We start from the raw sequence: 26,589 nt of genomic DNA, 5'->3' as shown, positions 1-26,589 counted from the left end.
ACATATCCATGCATTTGATGTAGTCCATCCCTGGGAACTGCTTTCAAGGCAGAAGCAGATGCAGTCCAACAAGATGAGACTTTTCATCTAAAACTAATCTCATAGCTTTGAGATGATAGAAACAGCAGTGGGGAAATGTTCAGGGCAAAAATAGAATATTGGGGACTTGTTTGGTTATGGGAAATATTAATCATGCTCTGTTAACCATGATTGCCTTGTGTTGGTTAAAGAAAGGACATTCTGACCTGGCTGGGAGTTGTTCGCCCCTGGGACCTGGGAGTCAATCTTGGAATGCTATCCATTCTCATTCAAGAACTGCCTATTATCAGGGAAAGATTAACAACTTTGTTGCCCAAACAATGGAGTCCCTACTTCCCCTTGCCTATAATCCCTACTTCCCCATACCTGTAATCTCTACTTCCCCATGTAATCTTTGTCTTACACTATATAAACAGTTGGCATATGGGGGCTGCAGAGCAGATTTTAGTGGATGACCTGTTGTTCTTCCATCCTGCCGGCAGTATTGGAATTAACGCTCATATATGATTCAACCCTGGCTCTGTCTGCTTAATTGCCTCAAGTAGTGACAGGCAGCACGGACCCATTGATTGTCCGGTTATATTACCTGCTGTTGACCTTGGGCAATTTGCCTTATATCTCAGCGCCTATGTCCCCCGTAGATATAGAATAAGACCGATCATAGAATCTACTCTAAAGGGTTGCTGTACTAGTAAAGTTTACAAATAAAAGCTGCCAAAGCAATCAACCAATAAATCCAGATGGACATTAATTGTTGGATGATTTTGTTTTTCTGGAATTATATTGATGATATTGAGCATAATAAAATGAAAATGTGTGTTTAAAAAAATTGTAAGAAAAGTGGCAAATATCATAATCAACAATCAACTGGAGAGCATTATGCTAAGTGAAATAAGCCGGTCTTCACTGAAGGTCTGCATTCTTAACAAATTCCTGATTTCCTTTAGGCTCTTGTTATTTGTGACGATGTGAACTGTAATCATAGTTTTGAACTTCAGGGGAAAAAAAATGACTTGTGTATACTTTGGCCTTCTAAAATGGTGGACTGTCAGAAATTGGGGTGATGGCTCAAAGTTGGCATGTTTGGGTGGAAGATTCTGCTCCCAGGACAGAGATGGGTTGGGGCCCTGGGATTTGGGACAAGGCCTCTCCACACAGGTCCATTTGTCTCTCTTCCTGGTCAAGGATGAAACATGTTTCCAGAAATTATGCTCTGTATCTGGAAGAAACAGAGAGAGAAAAAAGGATTTATATTTTAACTCACAGCCTTTGACTCAGGGTTTTTTGTCAAAACAGACTCTTGGATCTCTCACAGCTGCCACCCCATTTGGGTCCCAGCCCTTTTCTCAGAATCTCTTGTGGGAGCATTATTTCACTTGCCTCAAGCATATTAGCCTGTTGCCCAAATCCTAGCTGCAGACGTGTCCTGTGGCTCTGCTCCAGAAAAATGTTCTAGTTTTCTTTTCATCTAACTGCCCGAGAAGGTCACAGCCCAGGAGGGAGCCTCGGTGAGATCTTCCATTCTTTACAATTTAATATTTTCAGAGCTGTTTCCAGCTTTTAAATCCCAAACAAGATGAGAAGGGGCATTGGACATTCTTCTCTGGTGATATTTTTTCTCAAATATCTTCCTCCTCCACTCCCTGATAACCAAAGTAATACATGCTTGTTCAAAATCTGAGACATAAAAAAGAAAAGAGTGTTAAAAAGGAGGTTCAAATCACCAATAATTGTACTACCAGAAATAACTACTATTATTACTTTGGCTTATTTTATTTCAGTATTATCTAAATGTGCGAATGTCTGTGATTATAGCCATATCTATGTGATTGCAAGCATATATTACAAAATTAATATATGGGATTTTTACATTTTATTGGGTTTTCACATTTTATTGTAAAAATGTTTTAAACATACAGAAAAATGGAAAGAAATGTATAGTGAACACACAGGTGCTCACCATGTAGATCAGTGATGGCGAACCTTTTGAGCTCGGTGTGTCAGCATTTTGAAAAACCCTAACTTAACTCTGGTGCTATGTCACATATAGACATTTTTTGATATTTGCAATCATAGTAAAACAAAGACTTATATTTTTGATATTTATTTTATATATTTAAATGCCATTTAACAAAGGAAAATCAACCAAAAAAATGAGTTTGCGTATCATCTCTGACACGCGTGTCATAGGTTCGCCATCACTGATGTAGATGCTACCATAAACATTTATCCTTCTCTTTCCCTTCCTCTTCCCCTCCTTCTCTTGTTTCATCCCTCCTTCCATCCCTCTACCTACCTATGTCTTCATCCATCCATGCATCCATCCATCCATTCATCTCTCTCCCTTTATTCATCCGTCCATAACTCTATTCATGCACCTTATTTTTTGTGGTGCTTTTCCAAGCAAGTTACAGACATCTGTACAATTTACCCCTAAACACCTTTGTACATAAAACTTTTATCATGCTTCTTCACTTAACATAATATGAAGTTTCCTATGTTTTCAAATATTCTTCAGTTTAAACATTAGCCAAATAATATTCCATTGCATAGGTGTACCATAATTTATTATTTCAAATCCCTATTGTGGGAAATGTTAATTATTTCTCCTTTTCCACCTTAATAAATAATGCTGCCCTAACTATCTTTGAACATGAACCCTTGGGTTGAACCTCTGATTATTTCTTTACAGTAGAATCACAAGAAGAATATTATTGGGTAGAACAAGATGGATATTGCCCTGAGAATTTGAAGCATCATTTCTAATTTTCTTTTTATGGACTGAAGGGTCCTGGGTTCGATTCCAGTCAAGGGCATGTACCTTGGTTGCTGGCACATCCCCAGTAGTGGGTGTGCAGGAGGCAGCTGATCGATGTTTCTCTCTCATCGATGTTTCTAACTCTCTATCCCTCTCCCTTCCTCTCTGCAAAAAATCAATAAAATATATTTTAAAAAAAGAACAAGATGGATATTTAAGAAGGAATTTGAAGCATCATTTCTAATTTTCTTTTCAGATAGGAACTTATTGCCTACTGTATTTCAAAATTCTTTCTGGTGTTTAGGTGGATGGCCTACATCTGGATTGTGGTGGTGGTGAAAGTGGTGGGGTGAGAGCATGACCTCAACTTTAAAAACCTATGGCAAGGCTGTGTGTGGGGTGAAGGAAAATGTCATTGTTGGGAGTTTCTCCATTTACTTCTTCCTTGAATAAATACAAAACATAAGAGAATAAGAGACATAAGAGAACTTATTAAACTTTTGTTTGTGCTGAGTCACAATAAAAAATAGAGTGCCCATGGCCTGGCCAGAGTGGCTCAGTTGGTTGGAGCATCAGCCGGTACACCGAAAATGGTGGGTTCAATTCCTGGTCAGGGCAGAGGCAACTGATCGATGTTATTCTCTCACATTGATGGTCCTTTCTATCTCTCTCTTTCTCCATTCCTTTCTCTAAAATCAAGGAAAAATAAGCAAATAAAAATAAAACAAAATAGAGTACCTAGTGTGAATTGTGGTTAATAAAGCTTGGAAACATTGAGGAAGGCATAAGGTGTGATGAGGTCCTAGAACAAAGGTGTCTTTGAGGGTTGGCGGTATTCAGGGAAAATGTCATAGAGGAATTGATGACATTTTAACTAAATCTTGAAGGATGAGTAAGGAGTTTTCTGGGTGAATTTGTTGGGAGTTTCTCCATTTACTTCTTCCTTGAATAAATACAAAACATAAGAGAATAAGAGACATAAGAGAACTTATTAAACTTTTGTTTGTGCTGAGTCACAATAAAAAATAGAGTGCCCATGGCCTGGCCAGAGTGGCTCAGTTGGTTGGAGCATCATCCGGTACACCGAAAATGGTGGGTTCAATTCCTGGTCAGGACAGAGGCAACTGATCAATGTTTCTCTCTCACATCGATGGTTCTTTCTATCTCTCGCTCTCCCCATTCCTTTCTCTAAAATCAATGAAAAATAAGCAAATAAAAATAAAACAAAACAGAATGCCTAGTGTGGATTGTGGTTAATAAAGTTTGGCAAACATCGAGGAAGGCATAGGGTGTTATAAGATCCTAGAACAAAGGTGTCTTTGAGGGTTGGCGGTATTCAGGGAAAATGTCATAGAGGAATTGATGACATTTTAACTAAATCTTGAAGGATGAGTAAGGAGTTTTCTGGGTGAATAGGACAAAAAGGGAGAGTCCCAGCAGACGCAATAATGCATGCAATATCAAGGATGTAAGGAAGAACATGTTGAAATCAAGCAACATCAAGAAGTCTGTGCAGCCCAGTTGGTGTGGCTCAGTGCTTGAGTGTTGACCTATGAACCGGGTTCTATTCCTGGTCAGGGCACATGCCTTGGTTGCAGCCTCCGTCCCCAGTGAGGGGTGGGCAGGAGGCAGCCGATCAATGATTCTTTCTCAGCATTGATGTTTCTATCTCTCTCCCCTCTCCCCTCTTTGAAATCAATAAAAATATACATTAAAAAATAAGTTTGTGCAAACCAAACAAAACATATCTATAGGTTGGAGTCAACCTGGGGGCCACCAGTTTGAGACCTGCTGTGGATGAGTCACTGGAGGGTCACTGGCAGGGTGACCAGCAGGCAGGTTTGGGGCAGAGTGCTTGTTTGCTGGTCTTAGAGTCCTACACTTGCTCATATGAACTCTTCCTCACTACTGTGTCTTCGCAGACTCTGCTCACTGCGGGCTTACCCTTCAAGAACCATTTGAGGTGTCCTTTCCCCAGGGAAGCTGGGTTAGACATCCTTTCTGTTCCTACAGTATCGCGTTTCCCCTTAGTAGAATTCTTGTGGTATATTCTTATTTTCTGCGCATAACCTATATCTCCTAAAGCATGTTGAGCTGTAAGGACAGAGCTTGTGTCTTATGTCTAGTTGCTAATGCCTGGGCCTGACTTGTCCAATATATTTGCTGAGCAAGATAACATATTATGGGGCAAGTAGACCAGTGAGGATAAAAATGTTCTCAGATAGAGGCAAATTGTTTTCCGAACCTGGGCTGGGTGATCTGCAAATGAAAGGTCTCCGTCTCTAAAATGGGGATAATGATAATACCAGATGAATTGTTCTGAGGATTAAAAGAGCTCATACCTCATTAGAAAAGTGCTTGACAGCCTTGACCGGTTTGGCTCAGTGGATAGAGCGTCGGCCTGCGCACTGAAGGGTCCCAGGTTCGATTCCAGTCAAGGGCATGTTCCTTGATTGCCAGCACATCCCCAGTGGGGGGTGTGCAGGAGGCAGCTGATTAATGTTTCTAGCTCTCTATCCCTCTCCCTTCCTCTCTGTAAAAAAGTCAATAATATATATATATTTTTAAAAAGTGCTTGACAAACCATTCGAGTGCTTAATCAATGTTTATTATTGGTGGCTTGGTGACCGTGATGTCATCTGTTTGGGATCCATGAAGTTGAGGCATGTAGAAGAAAGTTAGAATGGTTCAGGGCCTTCCTGGAGTCTTCAGCACATGTTTTGTGGGTGGACGGACAGTGTGACCTGTGGGCAGAAAGGGCAGAACATGGGTCATTTAGACTGAACAAGGATTCCTAATCTCTGTCCTGGATTTGTTTGTGTTGAGGAGGTTCAAAGGGGCAGAGATATGCTCAGTTAGGCATGGTGAAAACGTTCTCCTCCAAGGGCATACATAAAAGGCAAATGTTGGCAGTGGATGTCTCAAACTATTTAGTCAGTTACCTGTGTTCTTCTAGACTAGATGTTGGAGATGCTTCCTATAAAGAGCCAAATAGTGATCCTTAGCTTTTATAGAGCAGACAGTCTCTGTTGTACCTGCTCAGTGATACCATTATAGAACGAAATCAGTCATAGACAATGTGTAAATGAATGGGATGGCTGTGTTCCAATAAAACTTTATTTATATATAAAAAAACAAGCAAGGGGATTTAGCCTATAGTTTGGCAACCCCTGGTCTAGAGTCTTCAGAGCCTTGCAATATAGTTAGGGCTACAGAGGGGCAGCTGCATTTCTTGTTTCAGAATTTTTTAAGATTTCTGCAGTGGTTGGGGTAGAATTAGATGTGCAATTCCCCTTTCCCTATATTTTCTATGTTGGATACATGTAATTGGAAATTTGCCAACTGATGCTATTTTGGGAAGTTCTGGGTATGTCTCCCACACTAGGCTGCTGAAAGGGCCCCACTGGGGAGGCTAAAAACCCAATTCCATCTTCACTTGCCAACTGTATGGCCTTGAGTGAGTTGTCTATGCCTCAGTTTCCTCATCTATAGAATGGGGGTAATAACACCTACCCTATTGGAATGTTGAGAACATTAAAGGATATATGGGCTGGATACTTCTTTATCTTGAGGAAGAGAACTGTCCTGCGCACTGTGGGGTGTTTGGCTGCATTCCTGCTCGCTACCTATTAGATACTAGTGACACCCCCGCCCCCATTTTTTGACAACTAAGAATGTAGAGGACAATCAGATCAGAACAATGCCTGACATTAATTAAATGTCAATTCTTATTTGCAATTCTTATTGGGAACCTCAAATATGGAGGCTGGTGGTACAGAACATTATATATCCAGGTACCTCTGAAGACAAGCATCAGAATTTGTATAACAATAATATTAATAAAGGTGATACTGGTTCAAACATAGAGTTCTTACTATGTGCCAGGTGCAATTCTAAGCACTTCACCTGTATCAATTTACCTGATCCTTTTACAATCCAATAAGGTAGCTGTCCAGTCTTCCCAGCTCTCCCGGTGACAGCTTCTGCTGCTTACATTGGCTCACACTGTGAAGAGAAAGGCGTGAGCCTAGGGCAGATTTTCTAAATGGCAAAACAATGTGCACAGGTGTGGCTTTGGAACCCCCAGGATGCTCCAAGCTTGGAAACCAGTGTCCTTTTTGTTTTTTACCATTAGATGGCGCTCCAACGCCTGCAGTGGAAACTGGGTTGGCTGGAGAGAGGGCTCTTTGGAGGAAAGCACAAACAGAAAGCCACGGCTCTCATCCATATTTGCTTAACATTTCTATGCTGACAAGATGCAGTCATTTTATTCCAAATGTGTAAATAGTATTGGATTTTTCAAGGATGCTTGCCTGAATCCGGGACAGAAGGGCCAAGAGGAGAGGGGAGAGGGAACAGGTGGGGGAGGTCCAGAAAAGCTTGTCCACCCTGGCTTGCTTCAGCTGTGAATTCCATTTATTTATGCGTTTTGTTCAAACATGCTGCAATGCGGATTTCTTCAATGTGGCTCGTACAGACCCTGTTCTCTGGCCTCTGTGATAGGAGGCTATACTGCTGATTGCACTCAGGCTAGGACTGTGGTCGGCAAACTGCGGCTCGCGAGCCACATGCGGCTCTTTGGCCCCTTGAGTGTGGCTCTTCCTAAGCCTTAGGAGTACCCTAATTAAGTTAATAACAATGTACCTACCTACATAGTTTAAGTTTTAAAAATTTGGCTCTCAAAAGAAATTTCAATCGTTGTACTGTTGGTATTTGGCTCTGTGGACTAATGAGTTTGCAGACCACTGGCTAGGATGAGGGATGGCAGGAGCAGAGAGGTGATGGCCCGCACTGTGGTTTGCCTTCTCTCAGGTGTCCGTTGCCTTCATTGAGTCCCTTGCCTCCTGGTGGATTATTACCTGATACCTTGCTTAACTGAGGGTCTAGTTGCGCTTGAAGGTGAGACCTCAAGTTCATGGTTGTAATGAATGCGGGCCACATCCTGTCTCCACCCCCCAGCTCAAAGCCTAACCTGGGACTCTTTCGGTCTTATCTGAGTTGCAGAGAAGAGGAGGTGCCAGAGGGACTAGTTTTTCCCTTGAGACACCGTCCTTTTCATCTGTGACTGCTTCACAGAGCCCGGGACACCCAGAGGATTTCCAGTTTTGAAGAGTTTTCCCACTCCCCCTCAGTGCTTTCTTAGGAGTCTGGAGGCCTGGCTTGTAGTAAGAGCTCTATGAATATCTGACTGAATGGATGGAGGGTGGGTAGATGGGCAGATGGATGAATAACTGAACCCCTCTACTGTTAGCTGAAAGAATATGTAAGATTTCATACAGTTGAGTAGGTGAAATGTTAACCTTCTTTTATGAAAATTCAAGGTCACCTTCAATAGTTTCTGTCCTTAAGAAGCATAGAGTCTTATAAGGAATTTGAGATGTGCTGATAATTATTAAAATAGTGTAAAACTTACCATCTGTGGAACACCTGCTATATACCAGGTTTATATTTATATAACACAAACATTTATAATAGATCTACTTTCTAAAAGACTGTATAAATATATGCTCTTATATATAACATATATAAACCTGTAAGAGTTATATTATTGCCTTTCTAACAGATAAAAAAGAAAATGGAAGTTCAGAAAGAACAGACCAGCAACAATAGTAACAATATTAAGCGACAAAGCCAGTTTGTAAACCATGACAGTCTGACCCTACAGCCCACACTCCAAACCCTGAATCCAAGTCCATGGTATTGCCTCTCAGTGAATATAAAGTAGAAAGTGTTTGGGAGTTGGCCAGGGTTTTGGGATGGAGGGAGAGAGAGAACTTACAACCAGGGAGGGGAAATTTGGACAACATTGACTGAGGCTCATTACTTCTACAGAACATGGAATAATAGACATGCCACATGGGAAAAATTGGTTTTGATAAACTTCACAGAATTTGAAATTGGGTATAAATTGAAATTGATGCTTTTGTATATTTTTTGAAGGGAACACCCTCCCCCCTTTTTATCTTCCTTATTTCTATTTCTTGTTCTGTGATTAGCGCTTGGGAAGAGATTATTTTCTTATTTAAAACCAAAGGAAAAAGCCAAAAGGCCCAGTATCTTGTTAGTCCTGAATGAAGGACAGGCTGCAACTGATGACAACTTGATTTACCCTGGCTCCTGCCTTCTGAAGTGTGATCTCTTGAACCTTTGCCAGAAGCTGGATTGGCTTGTCACTTGAAATGTTGCAAAGAAGCTTTGCAAAAACGCTCTCAGAGAACTTGCTGACCCAGGATTGAATGATGCAGTTGGGGCTGAAATTTGCTGAGAGAAGAAGTAGAGTAGGTAGATTGTCAGAAATATCCACAAAGTAACTTTCCTGGAAAAAGTAGCAGTTTTAGTCAAGTAACAGGCTCCACTGCATGCTGCCTAGGTTTTTATTTTGAAAAGTTTTAAAAATACAGAGAACTTGAAGACATGTTTCTCCAGAGAAGATATACAAATGGCACATGAAAAGATGCTCAATATTGTCATTAGGGAAAGGCCAATCAAAACAGTCATAAACACAACTTCACACCTATTGGAATGGCATGGATGTGGAGAAATTGGAACCCTTGTGCATTGCTGGTGGTGGGCAATGTCAAATGGTGCAGCTACTGTGGGAAACAGTATGGTAGTTCCTCAAACAAGTAAATATAAAATTAGCATATAACCCAGCGATTTCATTCCTAGGTATATACTCCAAAGAATAGAAACAGGGACTCAAACAGATAGTTGTATGCCAATGTTTATTGCAAGATTATTCACAGTAGCCAAAATATACGTAGAAACCACCCAAGTGTCCACCAGCAGATGAATGGATAAACAAAATGTAATATATGCATACAAAAGAATATTATTTGACCATAAAAAGGAATGGAGTTCTGATACATGCTACAACATGGATGAACCTTGAAAATATTCTGTTAGGTGAAATAAGCCAATATAAAAAGACAAATATCTAGAACATGCGAATTCATAAAGATGGAAAGTAGATTAAAGGTTACCAGGGGCTGAGGGAGAGGGAAGAGAAGAGTTATTGCTTAATGAGTACAGAATATTTCTCTTTAAGGTGATGAAAAGCTTTTAGAAATAGTGGTGATAATTGCGCAGCATTGTGAATGTAATAAAACAGTTAAAAAATATATCTTTGGTCCGATCGGCGTGGCTCAGTGGTAAATAAAAATATATTAAAAAATATATGTTTGTATTGATTTTAGGGAGAGGAAGAAGGGGAGAGAGATAGAAACATCAATGATGAGAGAGAATCATTGATCAGTTGCCTCATGCACTCCTACTGGGGATCGAGCCCACAATCCGGGCATGTGACCTGACTGGGAATCAAACTGTGACCTCTTGGTTCATGGGTTGACACTCAACCACTGAGCCACACCAGCCGGGCTGTAATAAAAAAAAACACAAAAAACAAAACCAAAAAACAAAACAAAACAAAACAAAACAAAAAAACAAATACAGAAAACATAAAAATAGAAAAATACAGAAAAAATTAAGCAACAACAGAATATATAACAATCACTTGTGCCCATTGGGTAGAAGTCACAAATATTAATGTTTTATTACATTTTCCCTTAGATATTTAGAAAATAAGATAAATCATGGCTGAAAGAGTTATTCCCTTGTCACATATGTGATGAATGCCCCTGCCACATCTCTGTGGCTGGTGTCTGAGTCCCCTCACAGCTCTGGTGGACAGTTCTGGCGCATGCTGACTGCTGGCCACCTTAATAGCGGCATCTTTCAGATCCTGTGGAGGAGGGCGCCCTCTAGTGGCAAGGGAGCTTGCTCGGCCTGTCCACAGGGCAATCCAAAAGGGCCCAGAGATGCAATGCAGGAGGCCAACCCTCATTCAAAGAGAGACGGGAGTTGGAAAGTAGGGATCTCAGATTCCTTGTCTCTTTATGAGTCAGTTAATTCTGAGGCACGTTCTCTGTGACTCTTAGAGGGTCCTTTATCCCGAGAGTGAGCCCCAGTAGCCCACAGTAACCTTCAGATTCAGACACACGTTATTGGCTTTTCTTGCCTCCCTATCTCTCTTTCCCAACCTTCTCTCTGTGCTTCCTGCAATGTTCACCCCAGTAAACTATCTGAATCCAACTCCTTATTTCAGGCTCTGCTTTCAGAAGAACCCAAACTAGGACACCCCCTCTCTCTTTTTCGCCTCCTCACACATCAGAGACCATTGCTTTCATGAAGTTGGTGTAAATGCTCCTGATTTACGTTTTTTATAACTTGTGACTAATACATCAACAATCTATGCTTTCATGGGTTTTAAAGAATTGTATGGCCCTAGCCGGTTTGGCTCAGGGGATAGAGCATTGGCCTGCAGATTGAAGGGTCCCGGGTTCGATTCTGGCTGGGGGCTGCCCGGGTTGTTGCAGTGCTCGATCCCCAGTGGGGGGCGTGCAGGAGGCAGCCTATCAATGATTCTCTCTCATCATTGATGTTTCTATCTTTCTCTCCCTCTCCCTTCCTCTCTGAAATCAATAAAAAATATATTTTTAAAAAAAGAATTTTATGAATGGCATCATTGTGTGTGAATGGTTCTGCACCTTGCATTTCTCACTCAGTATGTTTCTGAGATTGCTCCATGTGTTAAGAGTGATCTGGTTCATTATTTTTAACTACTGCATGAGACTTGAACCATTGTATGACTGAACCACGATTTATGATTTCCCCATTTATTTTGCTGTTACAAACAATTTTTAAAGCTTTTTGTTCCTATCCTAGACAGGCAGTATGCACAGTGGTTAGTGCTCAGTGTTTGACCCCCTCATCTTAAAACAGTGATGTGACCAGGTTATTGTGAGGACTGGATGAGTTGTCTATAGAACATTTAACATGGCACTTTAATATGGTTCGCTGTTTGTTTGTTTTTTAGTTATTTTTAAAAATTGATTTCAGAGAGGAAGGGAGAGGGAGAGAGAGATAGAAACATCAATGATGAGAGAGAATCTTTGTTTGGGTGCATCCTGCATGCCCCCTACTGCCACAATTTCCTCATCTGTAAGATGGTTGTAATAAGTAATAACATCTTCTTCATAGGCTTAGAGGAAATGTTGCCTGTAATGTGCTTTGCATGGTGCCTGGCAGATGGGCACTCAGTAAATGTTAGCTGTCATTCTTGCAACCAATAGCATTATTATTATAAAGTTGGAATTCATCTTAAGATGTGATGTTTGGGCCAGGTACTCACTCTGCTTTGAATATGGGAGAATGTAAGAGAAAAAAAGGCATAGTTCTTGTTCTATTGACCTTTATTGTCTACTGAGAAAGATATATCAAATAATCACACGAACCTGTTAGTAGTTTGCAGGCAAATTAAAGGCTGTTATGAAGGGGATAAAGGGGGGGATCCAACCCAATCTCAGGTACAAGGAAGGCTTCATCTAGAGCAGTGGTTCTCAACCTTGGCTGCACATTAGAATCACCTGGGAATCTTTTAAAAATCCTGATTTCTGGGCCTCATCCTCTGGAAATTCTGTTTCTTTGTTACTAATGTTGTGGCCCCACCCCATAACAAAGAAACCAGGATTTTAAAAAGATTCCCAGATGATTTTTTTAAAATATTTTTTATTGATTTTTTTTACAGAGAGGAAGGGAGAGGGATGGAGAGTTAGAAACATCGATGAGAGAGAAACATCGATCAGTTGCCTCCTGCATGTCCCCTACTGGGGATGTGCCCGCAACCAAGGTACATGCCCTTGACCAGAATCGAACCTGGGACCCTTCAGGCCGATGCTCTATCCACTGAGCCAAACCGGTCAGGGCCCCAGGTGATTCTAATGTGCAGCCAAGGTTGAGAACCACTGCTCTAGAGGCTTCAGGCAGGACCAGCAGCACCCCAACACGTTATCTCTTCACCATCACAGCAACTACTCAAGGTAGATGATGCTCCCCCAGTTTACAGAAGTGGAAACTGAAGTAAGAGGGGAGCCCAGGACTTGAACTCAGATGCATCTCACTCTTATGCTTGTGCCACATCCCTTACATCACTGCATCTTTTCTTAGGGCTGCAGAATATGTCAGCGTCCCTGCTGCCTGAGCCTGTGTATTATTTGGGCTCCAAATGGCAGCCCGGAGCCCCTGCTTCACTTTTCTGTTTTATTGGCGTAGTAGAAGACGAGATGGATCCCCTTGCTCTGGCAATTAGGGCGGAAAATATCGTTCTTGAGCACGGGGACTTGAATTTCTGCCTGTGGAACGGCTGTAAATGGATCTTCCCTCTCCTCACATTTATCACTACTCGGGATTGCTTCTTTGGGAAAGGGTCTGTAGAAACAGATAGATGACAGGTAGATAGGCAGGTGACAGACAGATGGATTGATAGGTAGATGGATGATAGACAGATAGACAGACGGGCAATTAAATTGGCTCTGGCCCAGGTTAAAGCTCTATCCACTGGCTCCTTACACGGCATACTTGTGGGCCACGCGACCAGGGGCTTCTTGCAGGAAGCTCTTTGGGCGACGCTGGCGTGTTCTTACACAGGGGGCTTGCTGGGTGCACTGTGGGAAGCAAGCTCTGGGGGCTGGAGAGGACAGGTGGAGGTAGCCCCTCTCACTACTACATAGTTGGAAGCAGACCGTTTCCAGCACAGTCCAAAGTGAAGAAAAAGGCCTGTGCTGCAAAAGCGGGAGTCTTAGTAACGCCAATAAACGAAACTGCCTGCCTTCAGGAGCGCTGGCAGGCTGGGTCTCTTTGCAGAGCTTTTCAATAAAATGTTTGTTTAAACAGCAGCTAGGCTGGGCCCTAGTGGGTTTATTTACTGGTCATTAGCTGCCTGAAGGAGAAGATGGGGAACAATACGTTGAGAAGCTTCAAATTAAAAGTTAGAAATTTCGCCGTTGAACATGAAGCAATGGATGTGAGGACATTTCTAACACCCCAAGGTAAATTAAGCACAAAAATTTGAGAAAATGGATCCTTTTCATCCAAACTCTACTGATAAGCAACCATTTCCAAAGCTTGGCAGACACGGTTCCCTCTGCTTGGGCCTCTCTTTGCCTGCCTGATCCTACTGACGTCTGTCTTGCTGTGTAGGCATCTGGGACATGTGACCTCCAGGCCCTCTGAGGCACAAAATCTCTTAAAGTCCTCAACCTAGAAGTGACATGTGTTTCTCCTGCTCTCATTCTATTGGTCAGAACTAGTCATATGGCTCCATCTTTACTGCAGAGGAAGTTGGGAGATGTAGGGGAGACCATGGAATATTTGTGGAGGATTAACAATCTCTGCTACATCCCTAAGACTAGGTTGAGCATCCTTCCTATGTGTTTTTGAATTTTCCAATCACAGAACTCCTCTCTCTCTTCTCTCTTCTCTCTTCTCTCTTCTCTCTTCTCTCTTCTCTCCTCTCTCTCTCTCTCTCTCTCTCTCTCTCTCTCTGCCTGTTTACTAGCCCATGCAAGTCCCAAATCTATAAACTCATTGAGAGAAGGACTAGAACTCATTCCCCATTAGCATCCCTGGCACTTAATCCAACACAGCACAAGATGGGGATTCACTAAATAGCTATTGAGTACATGAAAAAAGAGAAGGAATAAATGACCCTTCCAGGAATATAGCCAGTAAAAATTATGCAAAAATTGTATAATTGCTTTTATATAAATCTCTCACCCAGGAGGTTGAACATTTCGTCTGTGAATCAGATGGTTTTTAATCTCCTAGGTGTCAATCAGATTCTTTGATCTGAGAATACTTCAGACAGAAGCATTTGAAATCTCCCCTCCCTTAAACTTATACACTGGGTAGATTTAATACTAGTTTCTATTCAAAGCTTCATGACTTAATCCTAGCTTGCCTCCTAATCATAACTTGGTTTATGGTTTTCTATGATACGTACACAAATTAGGGAGAATAAGCTCATGACTTTTTTCTCCCACACATGACCAATATTTAAAAAATATTATTATTATTTATGTAAAAATAATATATGCTTTCAGAGCATGTATTAGGGTGATGCTAGCTGCTGTAACAAAATAATTCATAAATATTGGTGGCTTATTAAAAATTCTAGCTTACACAGAATTCCAGAGTGTGTTCTCGATGTGGTGAATTGGGAGAATGGCCTCCTTTTATTTGTGTTTCTCCTTCCTCTAGGGCAGGGGTGGGGAACCTTTCTTCTGCCAGGGGCTATTTGGATATTTATAACATCACTTGTGGACCATACAAAATCATCAACTTAAAAACCAGCCTGCGCCCTCGCTGGTTTGGCTCAGTGGCTAGAGTGTCAGCCTGGGGACTGAAGGGTCCCAGGTTTGATTCTGGTCCAGGGCATAGTGGGTTGCGGAATCCCCAGTTGCGGGTATGCAGGAGGCAACCAATCAATGATCCTCTCTCATCACTGATGTTTCTATCTCTCTTCCCTCTCCCTTCCTTTCTGAAATCAATAAAAAGATATTTAAAAAAAAATTAGCCTGCTATATTTGGTCAAACATTTAATTAACTCATGCCTAATGCCATGGCAGAGCCAGAAAAAATGATTTTGTGGGCCTTATATGGTCCGGGGACTGGGGCCTCTGGATTCTCTACTTCCACTTTGTTTTTCTTTCTTTCTTTTTTTAAAATATTATTTTTAAAAATTTACTTTTCAGTTATAGTCGACATACACTATTATATTAGTTTCAGGTGTACAACATAATGATTACATATTTATATACCTTATGAAATGATGACCCTGCTACTAGTAAGTCTAGTACCCATCTCATGTTGGTTTCCATTCCATTAGTGAGAACTAGTTATGTGGTCCAGCCTTCACACAAGGCATGCTGGGAAATGTAGTCATGACTGGTCAGCTCCTCAATAGCAACAAATGTCCCAGAGACATGGCCTGGTTGCTTCTGTAGCATCCATTTACCACAAACAGAAAGCACTTTGACTTTCCTTGGATTCACCCTCTACCATTCTCAGCCATGTGATTTAGATGAAGCTGACTCTATTGCTTGCCACAGTGGGTGGGCTGTGCTCCATGTAAGCCAATTAGCAAATCATATACCCCGGGCCCCAGTGACTAGGTTAGGGATGGGATCATCATATAGTTCAGGCCAATGGGAAAAGTGAATCTTCAGACTTGTGCTAGAGTGGTCAGAAAGACCCTCTCTTTTATTTTGTGTGTGAGTCTGTGAGGTCTGGGACAGCTTCTGTTATTGTCATTTTGCTATCATGAGAGAGCCATTTTGGATCTGTGTGTGTGTGTGTGTGTGTGTGTGTCTGTGTGTGCGTGCGCACACTTATCCTGTCATGCCTTGCTTTTCCCACAGAAACCACAATAAAGGTCGTGGCCTAAGAGCTTCCCTTGCTACTGTCATCTGCCTCCTAATATCTTCATCAAGTGCCCACCTGGTGTTTTTCTGGGACCTTGTGTTTCTAGAACCTATGAGTACAATAAGCATAATTCTTCTACATGCATTTCTCATCTCTCCCATGGCCAAAACTGACTGGTCATTCTGTGAACGCACAGTTTAAATAGTTTAAACGACTCACTGCCTATCTATCCTACTGGTTCTGTAGCTCTGTTGAAACCTTGCCTAATACAACAGATTTGGAATCTATTTCAAAGACAGGCTAAGAGGTTTTGCGGTTGGTTTGAATGAAGGGATGTAGGGAAGCAGTTTATCAAGGAGTGCAGGTCCTTTCAGCCCACACAATGATCCCTCACACCCCCTTTCATCGTGAAAGAGGAAAGTTTTGGCCAAAGTCAGGGCTTGGGCAGCTCACCTTGCACTTTCTGAATGATTTTCTCCTACCTTTGATCTTTTCCTGCAGAACAGCGTTCACCTGTTCAGACCCTATTCACTGATCATTTCTTACAGGGCTGGTATGTTTTCCTGTCTTGCTTAATTAGCACTTTAGGGGCGAACCTGCTGGAACTGTGGGCAGAACTCCATGAAGTACAAGTAAAGCGAGTGTTTTCAGTACCAGTGGCTCCAGCCACCAGATACCTCTAAAGGTTTTTCATTCTTTTCCCTTGTGGTCCATCACCTTTCCCTGTGCGAAAACGGTTAGGGAAGGCGGGGACTGGGCTTTGAGGTGTATTTTTATGGAAGGCCCTACCCGTGATCGGTAAACCGCGGCTCGTGAGCCATATGCGGCTCTTTGGCCCCTTGACTATGGCTCTTCCACAAAATACCACAAAATACCACGTGTGGGCGTGCACGTACAGTGCGATAGAAACTTTGTGGCCCATGCCGGTATTTTGTGGAAGAGCCGGTATTTTGTGGAAGAGCCACATTCAAGGGGCCAAGGAGCCGCATGTGGCTCGCGAGCCGCAGTTTGCCGAGCCACAGTTTGCCGACCACTGCGACTAGGGGAGACTGATGGTTTTAAACCAGGATTTCCATATACTAGTAGGGGCAGTGTCAGGATCCCAGGTGATATCAGAAGCCATTTCTTTTTTAAAATGTGTTTTTATTGATTTTTTAGAGAGAGAGGAAGGGAGAGGGATAGAAGGTAGAAACATCGATGAGAGAGAAACATTGATTGGCTGCCTCCTGCATAACCCCCACTGCGGATTGAGCGGGCAACCCGGGCATGTGCCCTGACTGGGAATCGAACCAGTGAACTCTTGGTTGATGCTTAACCACTGAGCCACACCGGTCGGGCTGAAGCCTTTTCAAAGGAATCTAGCAGCCACGGTGTTGATCTCAGGGGAGAGGACCATTCCTTGTGGAGGACTCCTGGGGAGATTGCTCAGCTAACCACAGATCCTCCTGGAACTTTCTGGATGCAATTGAAAAATCCCTGCTGTGTGCGGGCAAAGAGGCATCCTGGGAGTGGAAAACTGGGGCAAGTGCCCCACTGGGGCCCAGATGGGGGTCTGCAGTTTTAGATTCTTTTGAGCAAGAAAGTGATTCTAGGCTGCAGGCACAAAACGTTTAAAAAAAGAACCCAAGCTCATGTATAGTCAGGCAGCTCATGACCCTTTTCCATCATGAAGCAAAAGGAGGGTGGTTTCCTGTGGCTCCTGAGTTCAAGGCTTCTCTTGAAAGTCATGAAAAGCAGGAAAAAGTCCTCCCCCATTGAAAAAGCCATAAATGCTCATTATAAAAAAAACCTCACACAGTACAGATATAAATATAAAGAGGAAAGAGGAAAATTTCTTACTACCCAGAGATAATCACTGTCAACATTTTGATAAATATTCTTCTGGATATTTCTAAATATACATTTACATCCTCTCTCTCACTCTCTCTCTCCCTACACACACTCACACCCCTCCCCCACTTCTATGCAAATGAGATCACATCCTACTTGTTCTCTTATTCTGTAACCTGCTTTTTCACTCAACATTATGCCATGGCCCTCTTTCTATCAACACATTTTTAGAAATATCTTATCAATTTTAGTGGCTGCTTAAAATTCCACTGTATGGTTAAAATATTCAATATTTAACCAGCTCTCCATTGGTAGACATTTAGGTTGATTTCGACATTTATTGTAGAGAATGTTGCTCTGAAAATCCCCGTGGTTACATCTTGATCCACATGTATAATTTATTGCTCATTTAAACATCTCTCTCTCTTTTTAAAGTACCGTACATAATAGCCGTTTGGGGGTTGAGATGAGAAAATACTGTGGCATTTTCTGAGACTTCTGAATCCCCGAGGAGGGTCCTCAGTATGGAAACGAAACAGAGGAACCAGGGCCAACTCATGCTGCCCAGACGGCCATGATTATAAGGTTAGGGGTGTGGCGGTGGGGTGGGGGGGACACAGGCTAAAAGTTCCAGTTCCTGGGCAATAGGTGACCTATGGCACCGGTCTCCTTGGGGGCTAAAACACAAGCCCTAGGCATAGATGGTGACCCAGGGGCTGAGAGAAGCAGGACGAAGCTGTGAGAACTCACATTGTCTGTATAATTGAGGTTTGGACCCAGTTTAAATATCTGGGAGGGACACAGGGAGCCAGGAAATATGGTGCAATAAAGTGTTAAATACAAGTACAAGATGCGTTGGTAGCACCAAAAAGGCTCCCCAGCCTTTGGAAGTCTGGGAAGGCTTCCCGGAGGAAGCCAACTCCCAGTAAGTGCTCTAAGGGGTTTTGGAAATGGCCAATTGATGGAAACACGGGAAAGGGGCTCAGGGAGAGCATCCTAGGCGGAGGGCAAAGCTGTCGTAGAGGCCACGTGAAGAAAAAGACATGGTCCTTGTCCACACTGAGCCCTAAATCTAGACAAACAAACAGGTAATTTCTTACCTCCTCAAGGACTTGTGTGCATGCATATGAGCATAACCAATGGACACAGACAGTAGGGGGGTGAGGCCATGTGCTGGGGGGTGGGGGTGGCCGGGGAGAGGCCAATGGGGGGAAAAGGAGACTCATGTAATACTTTAAACAATAAAGAACTTAAATTGAAAAAAGATTATAGAATTACCAAATTATATGAAGATATTACTATTCAACATAGGTAATTTGATAGTAAAAATAAAAAGAAACGGGTAAGTTCAAAACAGTGCTAAATACGATGGCAGTGGGGTTGTGACCCACACTGGGGAAGTGCTTGGGATCTAATGAGACTTCTTAAAACCTGATATTGTCCTGAAGGGCACATCTCCCCTCTTGGCCTTGTGGACCAAAATGCCTTTTCCTGTAAACTCAGAAAGCAGTACGTTGGTGTTTGCTTCAGTGCCCAGTGTCGTTGTCATTAAGGGTCTTCATTTTCATGTGGCCACGATAGTAAATGAAGTAATTTACCAGACAGAGGGCAGAACTTGAGCACGGAAACAAGCCAGGATTGCTTTGTGGTGACTCCTGGGCTTACGTGAGAAGTGGAAAACAGCCTGGTAGCTGTCAGTAGAACTGAGATTATGAGAAGGAAACAGGGAGAAAAGGTCATTTTAAGAAACTCCAATGTGGCCCTGGCTAGTGTGGCTCACTGGGTTAGGCGTCATCTATGCACCAAAAGGTTTCTGGTTCAATTCCTAGCTGGGGCACATGCTGCTGATCGATGTCGTGGTCTCACATCTATGTTTTTCTCTCTCTCTCCCTCTCCCTTCCTGTCTCTCTAAAAATTGATAGAAGTCCTAGCCAGTTTGGCTTAGTGGCTAGAGCGTTGGCCTGTGGACCAAAGTGTCCCGGGTTCGGGTCCAGTCAAGGGCACATAGTTGGTTGCAGGCTCCTCCCCGGCTTGGGCCTTGGTTGGGGCCCCGCGCAGGAGGCAACCAATCGATGTGTTTCTCTCACATCGATATTCCTGTCTGCCTTTCCCTCTCTCTTCCACTTTCCCTAAAAATCAATGGAAAAAATATCCTCGAGGGAGGATTTTTAAAAATTGATTAAAAAATATATATATTTTAACAAAGAAACTGCAATGTCCCTAAGAGTTGGTTTGACATGAGCTATATCACCTAAAGGTTTTGGGACTTCATGAACTCTCTCCTCAGCCTGTGGTGGTTCCTGACTGTCTGCCTCTAGCTTTACTAGGAGTGAAGACATGAATGTAAATGATTGCTTATATATGATAGCATGGTGAGGGCGTGCTTCTCTGAGTGTGGTTCATGAACCAGGTACTTTAGAACGGTCTGGAAACTTCTAGAAGGCTTGCAGGTGGCACTGACATGATGGGGGTAGCCATAGGTCGACAGGACCATAGATGGCTACAGATCTAATGGCTAAACAATTGTGTTAATGAAGCTGCTATCTCCTACAGTCTTACTCCACTGCTCACTCTCCCTCCCTTCCTAATGGCAGGTCCTGTTGATTCCACTGCTCTTCCCCCTGCCACTGGCTTATTAGTTCAGACTTTATCATCTCTCATAGGAATTACTGTCATGGCCCTTAACTACTCTCCTAGCCTTCTGTTTCTAAATTCTCTGCATTCTTTAACTGACCATCAGAATTCTTTGTCTCCTTTAGAGCCTCTCTTAGTTCTAAAGAAGACCTGTTGGCTTTGACTAAATCTTACTGTCTCTCCTTTTTAAAAATATATATTTTTATTGATTTCAGAGAGGCTGGGAGAGGGAGAGAAAGAAAGAAACATCAATGATGAGAAAGATTGATCAGCTGCCTCCTGCATGCTTCACACTGGGGATGGAGCCCACAACCCGGGCATGTGTCCTGACTGGGAACTGAACTGTGACCTCCTGGTTCCTAGGCGGTTGCTCAACCACTGGGCCACACTGGTTGGGCTTATTGTCTCTCCATTTTTTTTTGCTATTTTATTTTATTTTTTTAATTTAAATTCTTTATTGTTTAAAGTATTACATAAGTCTCCTTTTCCCTCATTGACCACTCACCAGCCACCCCAACTCCCCAGCACATGCCCTCACCCCCTACTGTCTGTGTCCATTGGTTATGCTCATATGCATGTATATAAGTCCTTTGGTTGATCTTTTACCCCATCACCCCTTTTCTTCCTTCATAGGTTGGACAGTCTGTTCAATGCTTCTACGTCTATGGTTCTATTTTTGTTCATCAGTTTATGTTGTTCATTATATTCCACAAATGAGTGAGATCATGTGATATTTATCTTTCTCTGACTGGCTTATTTCGCTTAGCATAATGCTCTCCAGTTCCATCCATGCTGTTGCAAATGGTAAGAATTCTTTTTTGCAGCAGCGTAGTATTCCATTGTGTAGATGTACCACAGTTTTCTAATCCACTGTCTCCTGGTTCCCATCGTTCACTGTTTTAAAAAGTCACAAATACCTTTATGAGAAAAGAGCTTTTTAAGACCAGAGACTCCACTTGTAGCTTCTAGTGGCAATTAGGTAAACAATAATGGCTAGTAAAACACTGGCAAATTTTAATAATAATAATTATTATTTTAAATCCTCACCCAAGGATATGGGCTTTTTAAATTAATGAGAGAGAGAGAGAGAGAGACCAATGTGAGAGAGAAACATTGATTGGCCACCTCCAGTACACACCCCAAAAGGACTGGTAATTGAACCCACAGCCTTTTGGTGTATAGGATGATGTTCTGAGCCACCCAGCCAGGGCTTAATTATTTTTTATAGCTCAGTATTAACTCATATTAATATTGACACTAATTTCCATTTGAGGTTTATTTTCAAGCACCTTCTCTGGACAATTTCTGTAGAGAGATAGGCTAGGCGGTTCTTATTCATAGGGGCTTGTAGGGCTTGATAAATTTTTCTGGGACTTAATGTTGTCTTCTGCATTGGTAACAGCACAGCATGGATTTTCTAGTTATTGAAAATGTCCAACTCAGGTGCCTGAAACCACCACATTTTTGCCATTTTCTTCCTAGTAATTCTCAGGTTCCTTCTCTCTAACTAAGCAAGAAAGGCATTTGAGAAACTCTGATGAGGAGCAAAGGAAATTGAGTTTTCAATGGGGTCAGCTAGTCCTCTATTTCATTTTTTAAAGTTTTCTTTGACTTTGTTTTAGAGCAATAGGTGAACTTGATTTTTTGTTCTAAGAAGGCAACCTTAAAGTTATGTTTTATTGAGGTTAGGGTGGCATGGTATTTGAGGGAGTAATAGAAAATCATAGGGTCAGAATTCTGGCTCTGCTTTTTATACGTTCTGTGACCTTGGGCTTTGTGTTTAATCTCAAAGGACTCAAGGTTCTGACCTGTGAAAATGGGAGAATGGTCATAGGTAAGGGACATGGAGTAGATTTCAACTCATTCCACTGCTTCTGGTGCCTGGAGTTGTGTATTGAGAAGAATTCGGTGGCTGAACACCATGACCGTTAATGATATCTGTCATGGATGCAGGGTCAGGAGAAGCAGTACAAGTTCTGCGCATTTCCCATCCTTTCTATACGACCTTTAAACTGCTCTTCTAGGCTGTAAAAATGGATGCTTCTGGTCTTACAAAACAATGACCACTTAAGTGCCCTATTAAAAGTGTAGTTTACTGATTTAAACTTAAAACAAACTTAGATCCCGATTCAGCCATCACAGTTGGAGGAGCGAATTGCAGATGATCTTTGATACTTGGGGTTCATTATTTACCTTTCTGTGCTATATAGGCATCTCTGGACATTTGGCCAGTTGGTGTCAGAGACACGGGCCTCTCACTCTGTTTCTTTAATTTTAGTTATTCAGAAGTAATCATTGTTTTAAATCCTCACCTGAGGACATGTTTCCATTGATTTTGAGAGAGAGAGAGAGAGAGAGAAACATTGATTGGCTGCCTCCTGTACACACCCCCGACCAGGGATCAAACCCAAAACCTAGGCATGTGCCTGACCAGCAATCAAACCTGCAACCCTCCGGTGCATGGGACGGTGTTAGAGCACTAACCACTGGAAACACCTGTCAGGGCCAGAAATAATAATCCTTAACACAAGAATCACAGGGATGTTTCCTCCACGTCTTTGTGAGCTTGTAGGCGCCTGTGAAAAACAAGAGGGACCTCAATGTGACAGGAGTGGAGTGAAATATGAAAGACAAAATCACGAAGCCCTCAATGGCAGGTAGAGCTGGACTGAAGCTCCGCTATGAGCTGAGGGCATGGATGCAGAGGCCCTCGGAGGTCACGGGCCCCCTCCAGACGTTGAGGCCTGGGGGGTGAAGTATCCTCCCAGGATCCCATAGCTAATCAGTGGCAGAGTTGGGGCTCCTGACTGCCAGGAGAGAGGGCTCTTTCTCCCACACCACACAGCACCCTCCAAATGGCTCCCAAACTTCCGATCTTTGTCATAAACGTGGGGTGCAAATGTGGCTATATTGCTTTATTTTGTAACTTAAAAATGGGTAAAAACGCTCGTATGAGAGATTAGCAGGAAGTTTAATATCTATTTAGGGGCTCTGCCCTCACCCCTCCATGAATGAGCCAAGAAAAGTGGGGACTTTTACAGTCTAAGGGAGAGAGGTACTCAGCGGGGAGAACCTGAAGCCACAGCAGCCTGCTACTGCCATTACCTCTCACTGCCACACGGTGTCACTGTGGAACACCGAGCCACAGTCCAATGGACAAAGCTGGTCCAGGGCTAATTCAGGGCTCCCTGTGGTCCACATGACTCATCTTCCTTAGATGACCTGTTTGTACCAAATCTGGCTGAGGACATCACAACTTAGTATTCAGTACATTCGGTCTCTAGCACAGCTGCTCTGCTAATGGGCAGCGCAAGTGATCTGGGCATCTGCCCTTACACACTTGCAGCCACTCCCTCTTCTCCCTGGGGACCCACGAGGGTTGAGGCAGTGTTTCCTTTCAAAACTCTCAAGACCAAAGGATACTCTTACCTTTCTTCCCCCAACAATAGACCCCGATTACCTCTAGGCCAGTGGTTCTCAACAGGGGGCCATTTGTCCCCCAGAGACATTTGGCCAGATGCCCAGGCCACATGCCCAGGTGGTTTGCTCAGATCCATCTGTGTGTGTCTGAATGTTGGGTGCCTTCATCCTGTAGAATCCCTCCCAGAACCTAAGGAAGGGGTGATGACCTCAAATATCTACCAGGGTCCGGTGGGTGAAGCAAATGACAAGGCAGGGGGAGAGGGGGCCACAGAAAACTGCAGGGTGCCTCCTTCCCCCCCGCTCCCCCCATGGCTGCTGTGTGGGCAGGTGAGTCCAGGGGGCAAACCTTCTAATTTTTTTTTAAAAGAAAAGCCATACAACTATATTTTCATTTGAAACAGCCCGCCCTTTAAAACATTGACACCTAGCTAAAACTTTTTAGACATTGTGTGTGGTAGGGGGAAAGAGAAATCTGAGGGTTTCCTGAGGCTTGTCCGTGTGCTGTGCTGCGGCAAGAACTCCCATCTCCTTCAGAAAGCCCACGGCAGCTGTCTTTGCAGTGTCATCTGTCCTCGCCGGTCCACATGCCATCCTGGGGCACAGTCAGCAGCGAGTCAGGATGGAGAGGAGGGGTTAGGGCACAGATTTGTGACCAAAGTATGAACTAGATTTAACAAACAGTTGGGTCCTGCTTCCTATGTTCTAGCCCTGTTCTAAGCACCCTCATAACAACCCACATGGAGTTACTGCTATTAATCCCATCGGATACATGGCCGAGGCCCCAGGGGTTATGTAACTTGTGGTCATGCAGTTCATCAGGGATGCGGCCAGGATTCCAGCGTAGCAAGCCTGACGGCAGCGTCTGTTCTCTACACCCTATTCCATCAGCCTTTTGCAACAAAGCAGAAAAAGCAGCCTTTGCTTTCTATTTCATGGAGGGTCGTCCTTCAAATGGAGGCGTTGGGAAAGACCATGCAAATGAGCCCCACTGATCGGATGCTGGTGGTAGATGAAGCATCTAGATAGCTGGGGAAGGACCCCGCCCTTTCTTCTCGGTCTCCATCCCGGGAAACTCCTGAGCCCAGGGAAGCCCCATCCTCGTGTGTTCTCCGATGTGGCTAGACTATCACGGGGCGGGAAGATGGCTGCTAAGCCTGAAAAACACAGAGACATTCAGAGAGGATTGGTCTCCCTATAAAAGAAAATTAGACCCGGAGAGATGATTTTAAAGGCTTCCTTTTAAGACATGCCTTTCCAGTCATCAAAAGTGTTCTTCCTACTGTGAGCACCAGGAGGAGGAGGAGCCAGGGATGAAAGTAGCGTGCCCATCGCTGCTTCATCCAGCAAACTCCATGCTCAGGAGTGCCGTGTGGCAGAGAGGGGCAGCCGCTTCTCTCCGCTCTCCCTGACACAGATGGTGTGGTCAAAACAGCTGAAACTTTACCAGTAGATTTGGGCACAGCCCCGGACCCTGCCAGCCCCGTAGGTGTTACTGTAATAGAGCGATAGGGGAAACTACGCCAGCTTTTCCAAGTGCAGATGAACCTTCTGCAAGGGTGTTGGGCAATCAGCTGGGGTCTCCGAAAATGCAGGGCCTTTTGCAAGTGGTTGAGAGCTGGTCCTGGAGTTAGAGATCACGAGACCCTTACTTGTCTGTGTTTGGTTTTTGTTGGTGGCAGTGAAGATGAAGTCAGCTAGCTAATGGTGTTCACAAATGGTGTGGGAGAGATGGGTTTAGTTTTCTTACAAGTAAGGGCTCTGGGGTCCTGGGAGGAAAAGTCTGGTGGGACGAAGTGTGGGATTTGGGGGCAGAGTTGGCTGGCCTGGTTTAAGTGGCATCTCTGACTTTGTCTGCAACTGAGTTGGGATGTCTGGAACAGATGCAGCGAGAGAAGCCCAGGAAAGTCTTTGGGGAAGGAACTCTGGTCCACACATCCCCCATCTGGGCTGGGGCGAGGAATCTGGGGTATGTATTCAGCTGGTCCAGGGATGCGTGCTGTACTTTTCCTATCCTGCACTCCTGGCAGACATGGCTAAGCAGTCACAATGGGCTGTCCTGGGAGCCTGGATGTGGCCTCACAGCCCTTTCAATGCTGTGTTGTGGGCAGCCACTGCCAGCCGAACGAACTTGAATTGAAAGAGGAACTGTATTGAGCTTCCTTGATGCCCTTCTCAAGAGCTCACCCATCTCCTCCTCCAGACTTCCACCATGTTGGAGGGAAGCGGTATAACATGTCAGTTAGGGTTCTGGTATCAGACCACTGGGATTTGAATTCCAGATCCACCTTGACCCTGGGTGCTTATCCACACCAAGCCTCAACTTCCTCTCCTGTGAAATGGGGCAACACCAGCATCTACCTTGTAGGAAATGTTGTGATTATAGTAATGGTGTGTGTGTGTGTGTGTGTGTGTGTGTGTGTGAGTAGACAATGTATGTAGTACAATGCTTGGCTAGATGCTCTACAATGGAGATTCCTTTGTTTTCCCTATAAGGAGTCCCACAGATGGGTTTGAGGGATGGGCTTGGAATTGGCTGGTAGGTGGAAGTGTGAGAGGTGGAACAGGATTGGGGCAGTTAGGGACTAGATCACGCAGGGCCTTGAGGTCAGCGTGGGGCCTTTTGTCTTTTTCTTTAGGTCAAATAG

At 43.5% G+C, this 26,589-nt stretch overlaps 1 protein-coding gene across 1 annotated transcript in view; it reads right to left on the bottom strand.

Annotated features, from left to right (window-relative positions):
* The window catches only part of LOC102263328 (F-box only protein 31), a 188,811-nt gene that overhangs the window by 51,532 nt on the left and 110,690 nt on the right, over positions 1–26,589 (bottom strand). The window lies entirely within an intron of this gene.

The sequence above is a fragment of the Myotis brandtii genome, unplaced genomic scaffold, assembly GCF_000412655.1.
Source record: "Myotis brandtii unplaced genomic scaffold, ASM41265v1 scaffold363, whole genome shotgun sequence".
NCBI classification, from domain to species: Eukaryota; Metazoa; Chordata; class Mammalia; order Chiroptera; family Vespertilionidae; genus Myotis; species Myotis brandtii.
The sequence above is the reverse complement of the archived record's forward strand: the minus strand, read 5'-3'. Positions and strand labels throughout refer to the sequence as shown.